Source organism: Pan troglodytes, chromosome 9, assembly GCF_028858775.2.
Source record: "Pan troglodytes isolate AG18354 chromosome 9, NHGRI_mPanTro3-v2.0_pri, whole genome shotgun sequence".
Taxonomy (NCBI): Eukaryota; Metazoa; Chordata; class Mammalia; order Primates; family Hominidae; genus Pan; species Pan troglodytes.
In genome coordinates, this window is record NC_072407.2 from 121931346 (window position 1) to 121939733 (window position 8388).

An 8388-nucleotide genomic window follows, 5' to 3' on the forward strand; every position below is an offset into this window, starting at 1 on the left:
GAAGGAAGGGATTCAACACATGCTCCCTCCCTAAGCTCCCTTCTCTTGCCCTTCAGTCCAAATAGTACCCATATTCGCCCAGCATAAAATGTTAGCACTTGGTCTTGTCTGTTTAGTTATACATTTTGAGTGGCAGGTTGTCTTCAGGTTAAGAGCATAGGCTTTGGGGCTGGCCCTGGCTTAAGATTTGTGTTACTCATGGCAAAGTATGAACCTATCACAGCTTCAGTTTCCTTATGTGCAAAATAGGGACCCTAAGAGAACTATGTGAGATGCTGTCTTCAAAGTGCCCAGCAAAATACACTATGAAGTTAGCCCTCCAACATGTAGTTGTTGATGTTTTTGTTTGTTTCTCTCTTTAGTAGAAATTTTAGGTTTCAAATGGGACACTCCTGGATACAAATGCTGGATCCATACCTTGCTATGTATTCAACCTTGGGCTTGACTTCTTTGAGCCTTCTGTTCTCATCTATAAAGTGGGGTCATCGTAGTGGCCTCTCAGACAAGCATACAAATGTAAGGTCGCTAATGCTGTCACCTCTATCCACTCTCTAGGTCTGTGGGAGAAGGCCACATGCCCCATCAGCACAAGGTGAGCCTAGACTGAAGGCTCAGGGTTCACCAGCATGCTCCAAGGTCCAGAGTGTTCCCATTCCCATTCACTCTGCCCCACACCCAGCCCAGAGCAGCCCTTTTTAGGTGCTCTTGTAAGCGTAATAGATCCCTTGCCCAATGTGCATGGCAAGTCAATACACCAAGTACATCAGGTTGCAGCAGAGAAAGAGGTTTAATGACAGGGCTGCCACACAAGGAAACGGGAGGAAGCCTCAAATCCATCTCCCAGAGGAGTTTGGGGCTTGGGATTTTAGGAGTTTTGGAGTGGGCCGAAGTGTGGAGATTGTTGATTGGTCGAGGAGTCCAGGGTGAAGTTCTGGGACGGGGAGATGAAGAAACTGTGTTCTCATACTGATTCCATTCCTCTATGGGGGTCTTCAAACTTGTTAGTACCATCTGTTTTGCTGGAATTCAGGATCTGAGAAACATCTTAAGCAATTTTTAAACAGGAGCCTTATGATTCTAATGTCAAAGATCTTGTCTGTCTTAAACAAAAGCCTTATAGCTCTAACATCAGAAATCCCATCTATAGGAACATTAGGGATGCAAACGGCCAGTATCTAGTCCTACCGTGTCTGTCAGTTACAAGGAAGTGGGTTAAAGTGCAGCCTGATTAATGCCTAATTATAGCCGTATTTCTGCCCAGAATTCTTGTTAACCCTGTGAGGACAGCTTTACTTTTGCTTTTTGATGATCACTTTCATTACCCTGAGCCCCACATCACTGAAATAACAGAATCCATCCTTTACTGCTAGATCAAGGCTGGCCACCCACTGTGGACAACATTGCCGCTGACCATGACAGGGGCTTGTAGAGTCCAGGGAGGAGGAGGCAGCCTCCTCAGATGAGATCAGCATGAAAGGCTGTGGGAGGGAAGTGGAAAGAGAATGAATATGCTCTCCCTTCTTCTTTTCTCAATCTGATCCCATCTTTACTCATCTGAATGCTTGTCAGCTCCTGGAAGCTCTTCCTGGGGCAGCCACAGCACCGAGGAGAGACCAGAACTTCTCCTAGAAGACAGGTGTTTTTGAATTCTGTTTCTGCCATTGTCCAGCAAACTTGGACCTCCTGCCTCAGAGTCGCCTCACCTATAAGGGGGACAATGAAGTCTTTGTGAAGAATAAATGAGAAGTTTACACATGTTCAGGCTTCTCTCCTTCTCATCCTCTTCCCTTGTACCCACAGCTTCTCAGAAGCTGCAAGCTTTTTTACTTCCCACCTCTGAGCCCCCTCTGCCTCCCAAGCAAGCAAGGGTAGCCCTCATCGCTACCCACCTGCATGATGCAAAGCCCATATTTTCAAGTGCCATGAGCTCCTGAAACATCAAGACACTGACAATGAAATTAGAATCCCTCATCTTGGCCCAGGCCAGCGCAGGTCTGAAGGCCCCTTTCCTCGATGATTAGAGAAGGGGAAGATGGTTCCTGCCCAAGAAGGCTTACATTAGAGCAAATGAATGGACCTGATACCGACCTCAGAAAGACTCACTCCTCTGCCTTGCGCTCCTGGGCCAGCAGATGCCCCTCTCCTGACCCCACGAGAGTCACTGTTTCCCTTGCCTGGCATTTCTGGCCAGACATCGGCCAGTCCCGAGTCCACTTTGCTGCACCCCACACTTGATGCAAACAAGAGCCTGTTTGAAGCAAAAATCCTTCAGCAATTACCTGTAGAAATGGGATGGAGAGTGCTGGGAACGGAAAGAGGAATTTATTTATTTGTTCTCGATGCTTTGAGTTAGTTTTCAAATTGTCCTTCTGTAGATAAAGGCGTCTCTCCAGCAGCTCAGCCCCAGATCGCAGCAGCTAATCTGCATCCGGTGGATCAAAATAGCCTCCAAACCAGATGGAGGCCCAGGCCACACCAGGAAACCAGAACCGGTCCTGAGTGCTGAGAGTGGGGATTTAAATAGACTCACGTGAAGCGTTTTTGGGATTTTCTGGGACAAAGGCGGGGACAACAGGGATTTCCAGGACTAGGAAGATGCAGGAGGGAAAAGAGAGGCCGACGTTTAGAAAGGGAAGAGAGTGCACTCTGGCACTTCCTCTATCATTTTCTTCAAAGCAGAGAGTGGGAACAATTTCCCAGGGGGTCAAGGTCTTCACATGTCTGCAGTGCTCAGAGGGGAGAACGAAGGTCTTGTATGTTTCCCAGAGATAATTCATGTTGTGGAAAAGGCATAGGCCCTGCAGCCAGACCGGGTTATGCATTACCCACGATAATGATGAGATAATTTGTTCCATTGAGCCTCAGCTTCCTGGTCTGCAAATTGGGATTATGATATTCACCTCCCAGGGTTTTGGTGAGGATTAAGACAAGAAATGTGAGGCACTCAGCCTACTCTATTCCTAGCACTTTCAGAACTAAACAAATGTTGGTTCTCTATCCCCACACCCCTTCCCAGCGGCCCTTCATTGGGGAAGGGTGTTTGGGGGGCAGTAGTAGATCTCTGTCTAATTTAAGAGTAAGGGTTCAGTCTGAGTCTTTATACAGTCTCAACCCAAACTCCTCTCTCCACCTGCCTGTCCCATCCCTGGAGCTGCAGGGTGGTTTCAAGCTGAAAACTGGGATGCTTGCCTTCAGATGTAGGTCTGCTAGGGGAAAGAGGCCATGTCTGTTTTGCTCAGCATTGTGTCCCCAGGGTCAGGCACAGTGCCTGGCACCCAATCAGCACTCAGCAAACATCTGCTGATGGAATGACTGGGCAAGCGAGTGACTCCACCAACCCCTCCCTGTGATTGGAGGAGAAGAACGAAGTATGGGCAAGAGCCCAGACTGACTGCAGCCAGCAACGAAGCTTTGGAGCAAGGGAAGTGACTGTTATTTTGCATTATAGGAACTGGGGAAAATGCTCCCACCCAGCAGCTTCCCCAGCCCCAGACCTGTCTGAGTCCCTGGTTTAGGGGTCACTCAGAAAAGACCACAAGCCAGCCTGCCCTGTCTCATCCTGTTTCCTCCATGTTAACCTGCTGTCTTCAGTGAAACCACAGGCCCTGCATGTTCGGGGGCAGCTCTTCCACCTCTAGGGCCACCTCCACCTCACACACCCTGGGCACCCAGTGGGTAGGGATCGGGGGGCCAGTCAGCACCTGCAACCGTGGCTTGTTGCCAGGCCCGCTTGTCCCCTGGCCTCTAATAGTCCCCTGGCACGTTGCCCCTTCAGCTCTTCCTCTTAGTCCTCAGGATAAGGGAGTGAAAGAAGGAAGGAGTGGGGGTACTGTACACCTTTAATTTCCCTAGAAAGTCCTTGCATCTAAGTGCTCACATTCATGTGAGTTGGGGTCAATGAGAGAGAACAAATGGGAAGTGAAGGCAGATCGGAGCTCAGGAGGAGAAAGTTCAGGGTCGGGGGCTGGGGGGCAAGAGGAAAGCTGCATCCTCCCTCCTGGCACCGTCTCAGGTTACCCTCACCTGTGGAGGACAGACGCTGTTGGCCTGAGACGCAGGGCCAACCCCATCCAGGTGTGCTCTGCTTTACCTCAGTCTCCAGATCAGGCAGAGGGAAGGGAAGTTGAAAAAACCAACAGCCTTGATTAGTGTAAATTTCATGTTCTACTTTGTGCTTCAGGGTCTGTATCGACCAAAATTTTTCCAATGAGTCACTTTGAAAAGCAAGAACAAAAATCTAGAAGAAATGCTCTGGTTGAAACAGGCTGCCTATCACACTTAATCTCTGAGTTGGGAATGGTTCTGACGATCAGATGTTAGTACGCAGCCTGGTAACGCTATGGTATGGGGTCTGCCTTCCTCACTGGAGTGGGAGCTCCTTGAGGGTGGGGTTAGAGGCTTAGGAAGCTCTGCATCTTCAGTGCCCAGCACAAGGCCTGGCAGGTATCTGGTGGGAGGGCAGGTAGGAAAATGGCAGGAGCAGGGTGGGAACAGGTGCAGTATCCCCATATGGTTCCTGCAGGCCCTGGGGAGGGCCCCAAAGCCCAGTTCCTGGAGGGAGGGGACAAAAAGGCAGCCTGAGGTCTGCCCTTCCTGCTGCCCTGCCCAGGTCCAGCCTGAGCACTCCTGGCAGCAGGCTGCCCTCAAGGTCCCAGCATGGCCTCCTGCTCACATGTTTATCCACCAGGCCAGTCCCCTGGGACAGCTGGGACTTAATGAACTGCCGAGTTGCCAAGGCTGCCTTTGATCCCAGCAGTTCAGCCGAGGAAATCAATACCCTTAATGGAGAAAATCTGGGTTGTGATGTAGAGATTTGGGATGGGCCATGTGACCATGTGACTGCCTGCCTACCTGCTGTGGCAAATGCTGAGTGGGCCCAGCAGGAGTCTGCACCTCCTAAGGCCCATCTCCTGGGACTGAGCCCTGCCTGGGAGCCAAGAAGGGCAGTCAGGATCTCAGGGCACTCCCAGGCCAGGACAGGGTTAGGGTCAGAGATCAGACAGAAATGCTAGAAAGGAGAGCCCATCAGTGCAGCCAGAAGGGTTTAAGGTGCACTGGGGAAGGGAGAGAGGACTGAAGAGAAGAAGACGGGAAGCGGCTGATTGGCAGCTAGAAAGCAAGGAAGAGCCACAGGGCGGACACTGACATTGAATGGCCCAGGGACAGGAGCAGCTAGTGACATTCAAGAACCAGTGAGCTTCAGCTCAGTGCTGTGGCTTCAGCAGATTCCACGCAGATGAGCAATGAGCCCGGGAAGCCCACATGAAGCCAATGAGGAGTTGGAAACAGACGGAATTGCCATAGGGGGCACATTGGGTTCCTCGGGATCATCAGGGTGGGAAGACCCTGAGAGAAGGCAGTCGTGGCCGAGGGCGTCCCCGCTTGGTCCTGTCTTGCTCACTCTCCCAGTGCCTAGCTCACCACCCTCGGCTGATGCGTTCTGTCAGATATTCCCCCTCCCACGGGCAGATCAGGTTATGAACTCAGTCAATACTTGCATCAGCACTGGCTGGCTCTGTTTCACCAGGCACTGTGTTCCTGTCTCGTGGGCTTAGTGTCTCCCCATTCCCTCCTCCCTGGCGCTCAGCATGGTGGTGACCAGATCTGTAATTAGCTCCGCGGTTCCACGGCACACCTAGCAGCAGGCTGTCTGCGTGGCTAGCCTCCTCCCCACAGGGCCCTCTCTATGGGGCACCATCGGTTCCAGGCTCCTTGGAGGCCGACACAGTGTGGGCTTCTCAACGTAAGGCCTCCCTGTGGCTCGGGCTGGGGCACAGCTGCTCAGCACTCACAAGTCTCCTGGTTCCCAGGTTAGACCCAAAGTTCTAGTTCCCAGGTTAGACCCAAAGAGCCCACACCGGGGAGGGAGCCTTGATTGCTGCATAGTGGAAGGAGCCCACACAGCCTGCGCTCTGGTCTTCTCTCTGCCTGACTCTTGCCCTGGCCTTGGCCTCCCAGGTCCTGGGTTTCCTTATCTAGAAAGTACAGGGTGATAATCCTTGTCCTGCTCACCTCACAGGACACAGTAGAATACTTGAATGAGAACGCAGATGTGAAATACTCCCTCAGGTACCAGATATACCCAATGATTTGTTTCATATGGACACACTTTGCCTGGCTTCTTATTCAAATGGCACCACACAGGAGTTCCTTCCAGGCCCAGAATGACCCTGGATGCTTTGTGAGAGGCACCCTCTGACCTGGGGGCATTTATGGGGCAGGGTGGGGCAGAGCAAAGTCGCACTGTATCACAAACACAAAGAAATGTGTGAAATTGCTCTGAGGGTGGAGTTTGATGGCCCTAGTTTGGTAAAACAGATGCTCCAGTTCTGCAGTGAGTCCCCAGGATTGCAGGCACCGGGCCCCTGGTTGGAGGTTGGTGTCACAGCCAGGGGTGTAAGATGTAAAGACAGCCAGCGGGGGCTGGTAATGTGCTCAGTGTCCTTGGCCCTACTGGGCATAAGGTCAGAGAACGGGGTCCTTCTGTCTCTCCTCATGCCCTCAGATGATTGGGGCTAGCACCCTTATAGTCTATAGGTATCCTCCAGCCAGGGCCACAGTTCCAACCAGGAACACCCAGGTGGAGCCCCACCTGGTGCTTTGCAGGCAAGGCCAGCTCTCACACCTGGGAAAGGCGACGTGAGAGCTCAGTGTTCTGGCACACCCCTGACACCACCACCTGAACAAGTCTGGGTATGCAAATGATCTCCTTCCTTCATGGTTTTGTCCTATTCTAATCCATAGCTCAGCCCTGGCTAATCAGCAGGAACCACTGCCCCCCCTGTGGGGGCAGGGACAAGGCAGGTGTTCTGAGCTTGGGAGCCAGGGCCAGGGCAGGGCTCTGACGTTGGGAAGGGATGCCAGCCAAGGGGGTTCATGCCAATGGAACTTTGCAGAGGCAAGTCTTCGCAGGGCTATTTGCTCAAGAGCCTGGAACAAGCAGTCCCAGCCTCCTCCCGAACTCAAACCCAGGAAAGACCTCCCTTGGGATTTCTAACCAATCCCCAACCTTTGTCCCTTCTAGGGACCTGGAGCCCAGGGCAAAGCAATGGCCAGGGAGCAGAGCGTCATACAGCACCCTCACGGCAGATGTCCCCATGGTGGCAAAGGCAGCCTCCATGGCTTCCATTTAACCTCTCTGGACCCTCAGCCCTAGCTATGGCCAAGGAATCTGCTTTTGCAATATTGCAAGGAGAAGGCAGCAGGGTTTGTGAAGATGCTGTTTTCCCACACTTAACCCCCAGAATCAGAATGGGCCCATGGCAAAAGTGGGGACAGAAACGTGGGAGTCATAGCCACACCAATGCTGGCAGGATTTTTTGGCTCATTCATGCACACCCACCATGTGCCCAAGAGCCCACGGCTGGCGGGGACAAGGCCAGACCCCAAAGAGAGCCCAGCATGTCTCTGGCCTTCTCCCCAGTGGAGGCCCCTCTTCCTACCTCTCCCTCGGGGTCCTGGGATGAGATCTACAAAGACTGAGGGGTCGAGGGCTAAGACAGACTCTCGACATGACTCTCAGAGGAGTGGAAAGCTCCTCTCCCATTCCTCCAAAACTGGTGACTGCGGCAAGACTAGCAGAGGAGCCAGCTGGAGCTGCCCAAGTCATACTCCCATTGCGTTGTGATGTCACAGAGGCCAGAGGAAACGCTGGCCTCCATTCAGAACTAATCTGCTACTTAGAGCGTATAACCTTGCACAAGTTACAGAATCTCTCTAACCCTCAGTTTCCTCACCTGGAAAATGGGCATGCTATATCTACTACTCAGATTCATTGTGAGAACAAACAATAGCCCACATATAGAGCATGCAGCAAGGTGTGTGGCTCTTTATAGGCACCCACCACTGTTCTCTTTTCCTCTTTACTCCTCTCCTTTCCCTTTCTGGACTTCAGTCCAGAAATGCTCTCTATTGTGTCTATGACCACTATGTCCAATCACCAAGTCACTTTCAATATGTCTAGTGACACAATGGAGCAACACGCACACTCTGCACAACATTTCTTCACCATGTATACTCGCAAAGATGCACCAGGCATGCTGACTCTGCATCACAAAACAGAATTCCAGCCCTGGGTGACACGTGCCCTATGAATATAGTATTCATAGGTTTTCAGAAACAGTTCTGATCTATGCCTATTTGACATCCAAACTGTGACATTTTTAGAATGAAAATGTTGCCAGGACAACAAGTATAAACTAGGAATGTCCTGGAAATCCTATGAATACTCATTAGGACCTCGATCTCTTAGGGTAAAGAAGGCTTCTGTCTCTACACTCCTACCTGGGATGTTTACAGTCCTTGGGCCTCTGCTCTGGGAAGACTCCTGAGCCACCAGGACAGGTTCCCTGCTCCAACTTGGATCAACCCAACGCCTAATGCTTCCTT

The 8388-nt window shown here is 51.6% G+C and overlaps 1 long non-coding RNA gene across 3 annotated transcripts; it reads right to left on the reverse strand.

Moving 5' to 3' along the window:
- Nucleotides 1-735: 735 nt before the first annotated feature.
- On the reverse strand, nucleotides 736-7576 carry LOC107967235 (uncharacterized). 3 transcript variants are annotated; one of them, XR_010147692.1, is made up of 3 exons: nucleotides 7443-7576; nucleotides 1890-2039; nucleotides 736-1703 (listed from the first exon to the last, which is right to left on the reverse strand). It is a non-coding gene; the product is annotated as an uncharacterized LOC107967235 (long non-coding RNA). The 3 variants fall into 3 exon arrangements; XR_010147691.1 differs by lacking the exon at nucleotides 7443-7576 and adding an exon at nucleotides 2089-4464 and having other exon boundaries at nucleotides 1890-1930; XR_010147690.1 differs by lacking the exon at nucleotides 7443-7576 and adding an exon at nucleotides 2280-3797.
- Between the last annotated feature and the right edge of the window lie 812 nt (nucleotides 7577-8388).